We start from the raw sequence: 6,535 nt of genomic DNA on the forward strand, positions 1-6,535 counted from the left end.
CTCATAGCATAATCCTACCCGGCGATCCCCTCCTCATATCCCTGAGGTAGAGCGACCACCGGTTGTATCTGGCACTTGGAAGGGTGTGTTTTATTAAGTATCCGGTTCTAGTTGTCATAAGGTCAAGGTACAACTCCAAGTCGTCCTGTTACCGAAGATCACGGCTATTCGAATAGATTAACTTCCCTGCAGGGGTGCACCACATAACCCAACACGCTCGATCCCATTTGGCCGGACACACTTTCCTGGGTCATGCCCGGCCTCGGAAGATCAACACGTCGCAGCCCCACCTAGGCAAAACAGAGAGGCCAGCACGCCGGTCTAAACCTAAGCGCACAGGGGTCTGGGCCCATCGCCCATAGCACACCTGCACGTTGCGTACGCGGCCGAAAGCGGAACTAGCCCCTTAATACAAGAGCAGGCTTACGTTCCAATCCGGCGCGCGCCGCTCCGTCGCTGACGTCTGAAGTGCTTCGGCTGATACCACGACGTCGGGATACCCATAACTACTCCCACGTAGATGGTTAGTGCGTATAGGCTCGTAGCCGACTCAGATCAAATACCAAGATCTCGTTAAGCGTGTTAAGTATCCGCGAACGCCGAACAGGGCCAGGCCCACCTGTCTCCTAGGTGGTCTCAACCTGCCCTGTCGCTCCGCCACAAAGTAACAGTCGAGGGCCGTCGGGAACCCAGGCCCACCTCTACCGGGATGGAGCCACCTGTCCTTTCAGCCCCCTCGTCAGAATCACTTGCGGGTACTCAATGAGCTGACCCGACTTTAGTCACCATCTGTATAGTATGTATGTATGTATAGTATATACCCGTGATCACCTCCCAAGTGATCACGGCCCGATAGTATAGCAAGGCAGACTGACAAGAATGTAGGGCCAATGATGATAAACTAGCATCCTATACTAAGCATTTAGGATTGCAGGTAAGGTATCAACAGTAGTAACAAGGACAGGCTATGCATCAGGATAGGTATAACAGAAAGCAGTAACATGCTACACTACTCTAATGCAAGCAGTATAGAGAAGAATAGGCGATATCTGGTGATCAAGGGGGGGGCTTGCCTGGTTGCTCTGGCAAGAGAGAGGGGTCGTCAACTCCGTAGTCGAACTGGGCAGCAGCAGCGTCGGTCTCGTAGTCTACCGGAGAGAAGAGGGGGAAGAAACAATGAATACAATGCAAACAAATGCATAACGATGCATGACATGACAAGTAACGATGCTAGGTGTGCCCAATCGCGGTAGTAGGTGATACCGACGAAAGGGGGAAACATCCGGGAAAGTATTCCCGGTGTTTCGCGTTTTCGGACTGGTGAACCGGAGGGGGAAAGTTGCATGTTCGGTATGCTAGGGGTGTGTGGCGGACGAACGGACTGCGTATCCGGAATCGTCTCGTCGTTCTGAGCAACTTTCATGTACAAAGTTTTTCCATCCGAGCTACGGTTTATTTTATATTAATTTTAAAAGATTTAAATCATTTTTAGGATTTATTTATTTAATTTAATCAACATTATCCAGAATAGTGTCTGCTGACGTCAGCATGACGTCAGTAGTTGACCTGGTCAACCTGACAGGTGGGTCCCGTTCGTCATTGACTGTTTAAACTAATTAGGGTTTAATTAAGCTAACTAGTTAATTAGGTTAATTAAACATGATTAATTAACTTAATTAATTAATTAATTAATTTAATTATTATTTATTTATTTTTAATTTTAATTTAATTTTTTTATTATTATCATTTTTTAAAATCATTTTGGGCGTGGGCCCCGTTCGTCATTGGCCCAGGGGGCTTATCGGGCGCGGGTTAACGGGGATGGAGCGGAGCAGAGCCACAGGGCTCGCGGGTGGACCCGGCGAAACGGGGCGGAGCCCCGCTGTGCGGGCATAACCCGCCCAGACAACGCGCCAGAGCTGGCCGCGGGCGCCGGCGGCCAAGGGCACACGAGCGCCGGCCGGAACAGGGCAGCGGGACGGAGGGGACCGGAGCCATGGGCGCGCGTGTGTCGGCGAGCGACAGCGCGGCGTAGGCGGACGGGCGAGGCGCGGTGGCCGCACGCGCAGGCGGCGACGGACGTAGCGGAACGGCGGGGCAGGGCGAGGTGCGTCGGTGCGGGGCGACGGGCGCGGCCAGGGAGTGGCCCGACCGCGGTGAGCGGGGCGACGCGGTCGCGCGGTGACTGGGCCAGGAGAAGGGGAGCTCACAGGGGGGGCGTAGGGATCTGGCAGTGGCTCGGGGAGGAGTTGAGGTCGCGTCGGAGAGGACGGCGGGGCAGCTCCGGCGAGGTGTCGAGGAGGTGGCCGTGGCGGTGGTGGGCAGCAGTGTCGAGGGTGCCGGTGTCGGGTGGTGGCGGCGTCCAGGCGGCGGGGCGCGGATCGATCCGGCGGCTTCGGGGTTGGTGGCGGGGCGAGGCGACGGCGGCGATGCGAGGCGGCGCCGAGGACGCGCGCCAGCGTCGAGGAGTGGGGGGGGGCGCGGTCGCCGGGGAGAGGCGGCGGGGTCGGCGATGGTGGTCGACGCGGGCGTCGGGGTCGAGGGGTGAGCGCCCCCGATCCAGAACGTGGGGAGGGAGTGGGAAACGGGGGAAGTGGGGGTGGGATCGGGCTAGGGTTTCGGTGAGGGGGATAAGGGGAGTGGGGTGGGCCGCCGTCGGTGGGCCGGCTGGGCCGGCGTGGTCGGCTGAGCCAACTGGGCCAAGGGGCCCAGTGGTGGGGGGGGGGGGCTTGTGGCCTGCTGGGCCGAAGCCCAGGGGGCAAGGGGGGGTTCTCCTTTTCCTTTTTTTTGTCTTGTTTTCTGTTTTCTTTATTATATCTTTATTTCTTTATTTTAGTTGCATTTTAATTTAGTAAAATATACACTTAGTATCTAATTCAGTATTTTGACTTAGTCCAGTCACAAAAAGTCTAGACCCCAAATAACTTAGTTTGACATTTTATTAATCATAAAAGTTATTCAAATAATCATTTTTACTATTGTTTTATTCATCTCATAGTATTTAAATATTTTATAAATGTGTGGTTTTTCCCCAATAATTATCTATGCAATATTTGGTTCACTCCGAACATTTTAGTTTTAATATTTGAAAACTTTTATTGTTTGCCTAATTTTGAATTTGAATTTGAATCGGTTTCGAACTAACTGGAGATTAGCAGCTATAAACGAGGTCACGTGGCATCATTAGCAGAGGATCACTGTAGCTTAATTACCCGGACGTCACACGTACATGATTCTATTGGCCAACGGCCCAGGCAGATGCACATGACTTGGTCCAACATTGCGCCGGTTGCCAGCTCTTTGCAAATCAAAGCCACATGCCACCCTCCGCCCTCCAAACAATCCCCATTACGTGGCCCTTTGCGGTCTGGGGGCTTGACATGGTTGGACCCCTTAAAGGGGGAACCCACAAGAAAAAAATACTTACTGGTCATGGTGGATAAATTCACCAAATGGATAGAGGCCAAACCTGTTAAAACAGCCGAATCCGGACTAGTGATAGACTTCATATCCGGGGTCGTACACCGTTATGGCGTCCCCCACAGCATCATCACTGACAACGGCACGAACTTCACGGCCGATGAGGTAAAATTCTGGTGCAGCAAAATGGGCATCAAGCTCGATTGTGCCTCAGTCTATCACCCGCAAACCAACGGCCAAGTTGAGCGAGCAAACGGTCTTATAATGAGCGGCATTAAACCTAGATTAGTGCGTTCCTTAACGGAGTCTAACACGCACTGGGTAGAGGAGCTCGACTCCGTACTCTGGGGGCTGCGGACCACGCCAAATCGTAGTACCGGATATACACCCTTCTTTATGGTGTACGGCGCAGAGGCAGTTTTGCCCTGTGACATAATTCATGACTCACCTCGAGTGCGCATGTACGAAGAAAGAGAAGCCGAGCTTGATCGGCAGGACAGTCTGGACACCGTGGAGGAGGAGCGCGACGTGGCAAAAGCCTGTTCCGCATTTTATCAGCAACAGGCTCGCAGATACCAAAGCAGAGAAGTACGGGCCAAAACTTATAACGTTGGCGAACTAGTTCTACGTCTGCCGGATAAGAAAAAGAACAAGCTCGAGCCCAAATGGAAGGTCCCTTCATTATTAACCAAGTTTTGACCGGTGGAGCGTACCGACTGCGGGATACATCGACTAATCGACTCGAGCCGAACCCATGGAACGCGGCCAGGCTCTGAAGATTCTACGCCTAGCGCCGAACCCTATGTTCGTCCCCTTCCTCTGTCCATTTTTTATACATTATTTGTCTTGTTTTTCTTTCTTTCTTTTATTCTTTCTCCAGGCCTTCAAAGGCCAACTTGCGCCTCGTTTGCACATTACAGATGCGCTAGCCGCACTCATCATACCTGGGGGCTTCTTTCACAGAAGCTTGATTATTTATTTGGGCCTCGTGCCCTGCACATGTGTTATGCTTCCACATGTACCTTTTTTCGCCATTATATGCATCGATATGACTTAAGTTTTGGCCAAGCTGGGTTGCTTGGCTCTTGTATTTATGCCCTACGTTCCCGTTAATTCGGCTAGGGCATAAGGGGAGCACCTCTGCGATTGTTACTGTCGGGTCAGCCGTATGTGTACCTCAGACTGGGTGAAGCCGAAAGCTAGCGTTCTTAAGGAAATATTCGGTCGGCGAAAAAATGATGATTTTTATTTAGTTTCCATATCTGCCCCCAGATGTTTTTTCCTGCGTTTCCTATCGCAGTCCGAACATGCACTTTAGGGCATGCTTACCCATGGAAAGGAACCCTTAACAGAACTATTCTCCCTGGAAGATGTTTCTTACTACCCATGTAATATAACATAACTAGCTGGGCACTTGTCTGTTCAAGCACCAATGACCCCTACGCCTGGTCTCCACGCATACCCCGGTTCTTATATAACTGAGCGGGTATTCGGATACACTCCGGACTATCGGGTCCCGAGGTTGAAGCGAAAAGGTCCGCCATGACAAATGATCTACAATCCGGCTAGAAGGCATTATACATGTCACTTTAATTACATAGTCATGCACACTGACTAAATTCCTCCTCTATACCATCCAACAGGCGGTCTAGCCTACAATCCTGTTGGGAATACTTTGCGGCTAATTCTACTTGCCCATAAACTAATCTAACGGGGATCTCTTTTCCGTCGGGCCCCACAGGTCCGACCTCGGCCATGTGATTTGGGTCAGCCTTGGTGTACCGCGTCTTCATCATGGCCCAGGCTTCTCGGGCACCTTGTCGGCAGGCCGATATCTTCCATAATCGGAAGCGCTGCCGTGCTCCCTTGAGCTTCTCCGTAAGCTCTGCAACACCTTCTGGCAGGGAGGCGGATGGCCACAAGGCCTGGGCAACACCTTGCATCACCTGCCGAACTTGTTCGTGTAGATGTGAGAGCTCGGATAGAAGATCACCTACAGACCCGGGCATTTCCTCCGCAGGACGACCCGTCAGCATACCTACAGGCATAACGCTGTTAGTCGGCTTCTTTGCCAAACTCCTTCAAAAGGATTCGTTCAAGCACTTACTAAAAATGCCGGGACGAAGCCGCTTTTTCTCCTTCTCGGAGTCTGCAAGCTGGGCTCGAACGTCTTTTAGTTCCACGCTCAGCTTGACATTGGCGTCTTAGAGATTGTTTTTCTCCCGCCTAACCTCAGTCAGCACGTGTTTGCCAGCCTCTAGCTGTCACACGACATGCTGGTCCTCCGGATTTTCACCGGATTCATCTGCAAAATCTATTGTTAGATCTGCAGCCACGCCGCACACTATATGGTAACCATCATTCTTTAAAGTAAATGTTACCAGCGGGAGGCTTTTTCGGTTCCTGCAATGCGCCAACAGCGGCCCGCAGTTGGGTCTTGCATTCCTCCAGCTCCTGGGACAACCTAGTATTCTTCTCCGTAAGAACCTGCACAATAAAGATGAGCCTTAAATCAGTTCTGCTAACTGTTTCAAGTCTCAGGGGCTACTGATACATATAAATCGCCAGATTTACTTACCCGTACATCATTTACATACTGATCCGTGGCTCTGGCTAGACCATCTTGAGCAGCACGGGGGTACGCCTCTCCAGAATTAAAGGCATCAAATGCCTCTAGTGAGAAACAAGCGTCACGGAGTACGGCCCGGCGGCGCCTATGATTCATGGCGCTTTCCACTTCTGAGTTAGTAGCGGATAATCTATCTGCATCCTCTATAGGGGGATTATCTGGCGCATGCCCCATATCGGCTTCCGCCTCTATCTCCGGTCCTGGCGCCGACTGGTGGAGGCGTGATCAGCAACATCGCCGGACATATTCCGGCGAGCGTTTTTTCTGTTAAAGAAACACGGGCATCATTACATTTTGAGAAAGATGACAACCACGGAGCGGGGTTTTTATACCTTTGCGCCGGCGTCTCTGTCCTAACCGCCTTCCTTTTTGGCCTACCCGGCCTCGACGCCTCTTGTTGGCGAGTTGCTACGGGTTTAGAAGGGCGTCCCGAATGCCTTCCCTGTAAAAAATGCCATGTGTATATGGTGGGTGAAGTGTCTAAAA

Source organism: Triticum aestivum, chromosome 5A (genome assembly GCF_018294505.1).
Source record: "Triticum aestivum cultivar Chinese Spring chromosome 5A, IWGSC CS RefSeq v2.1, whole genome shotgun sequence".
Classification (NCBI taxonomy): Eukaryota; Viridiplantae; Streptophyta; class Magnoliopsida; order Poales; family Poaceae; genus Triticum; species Triticum aestivum.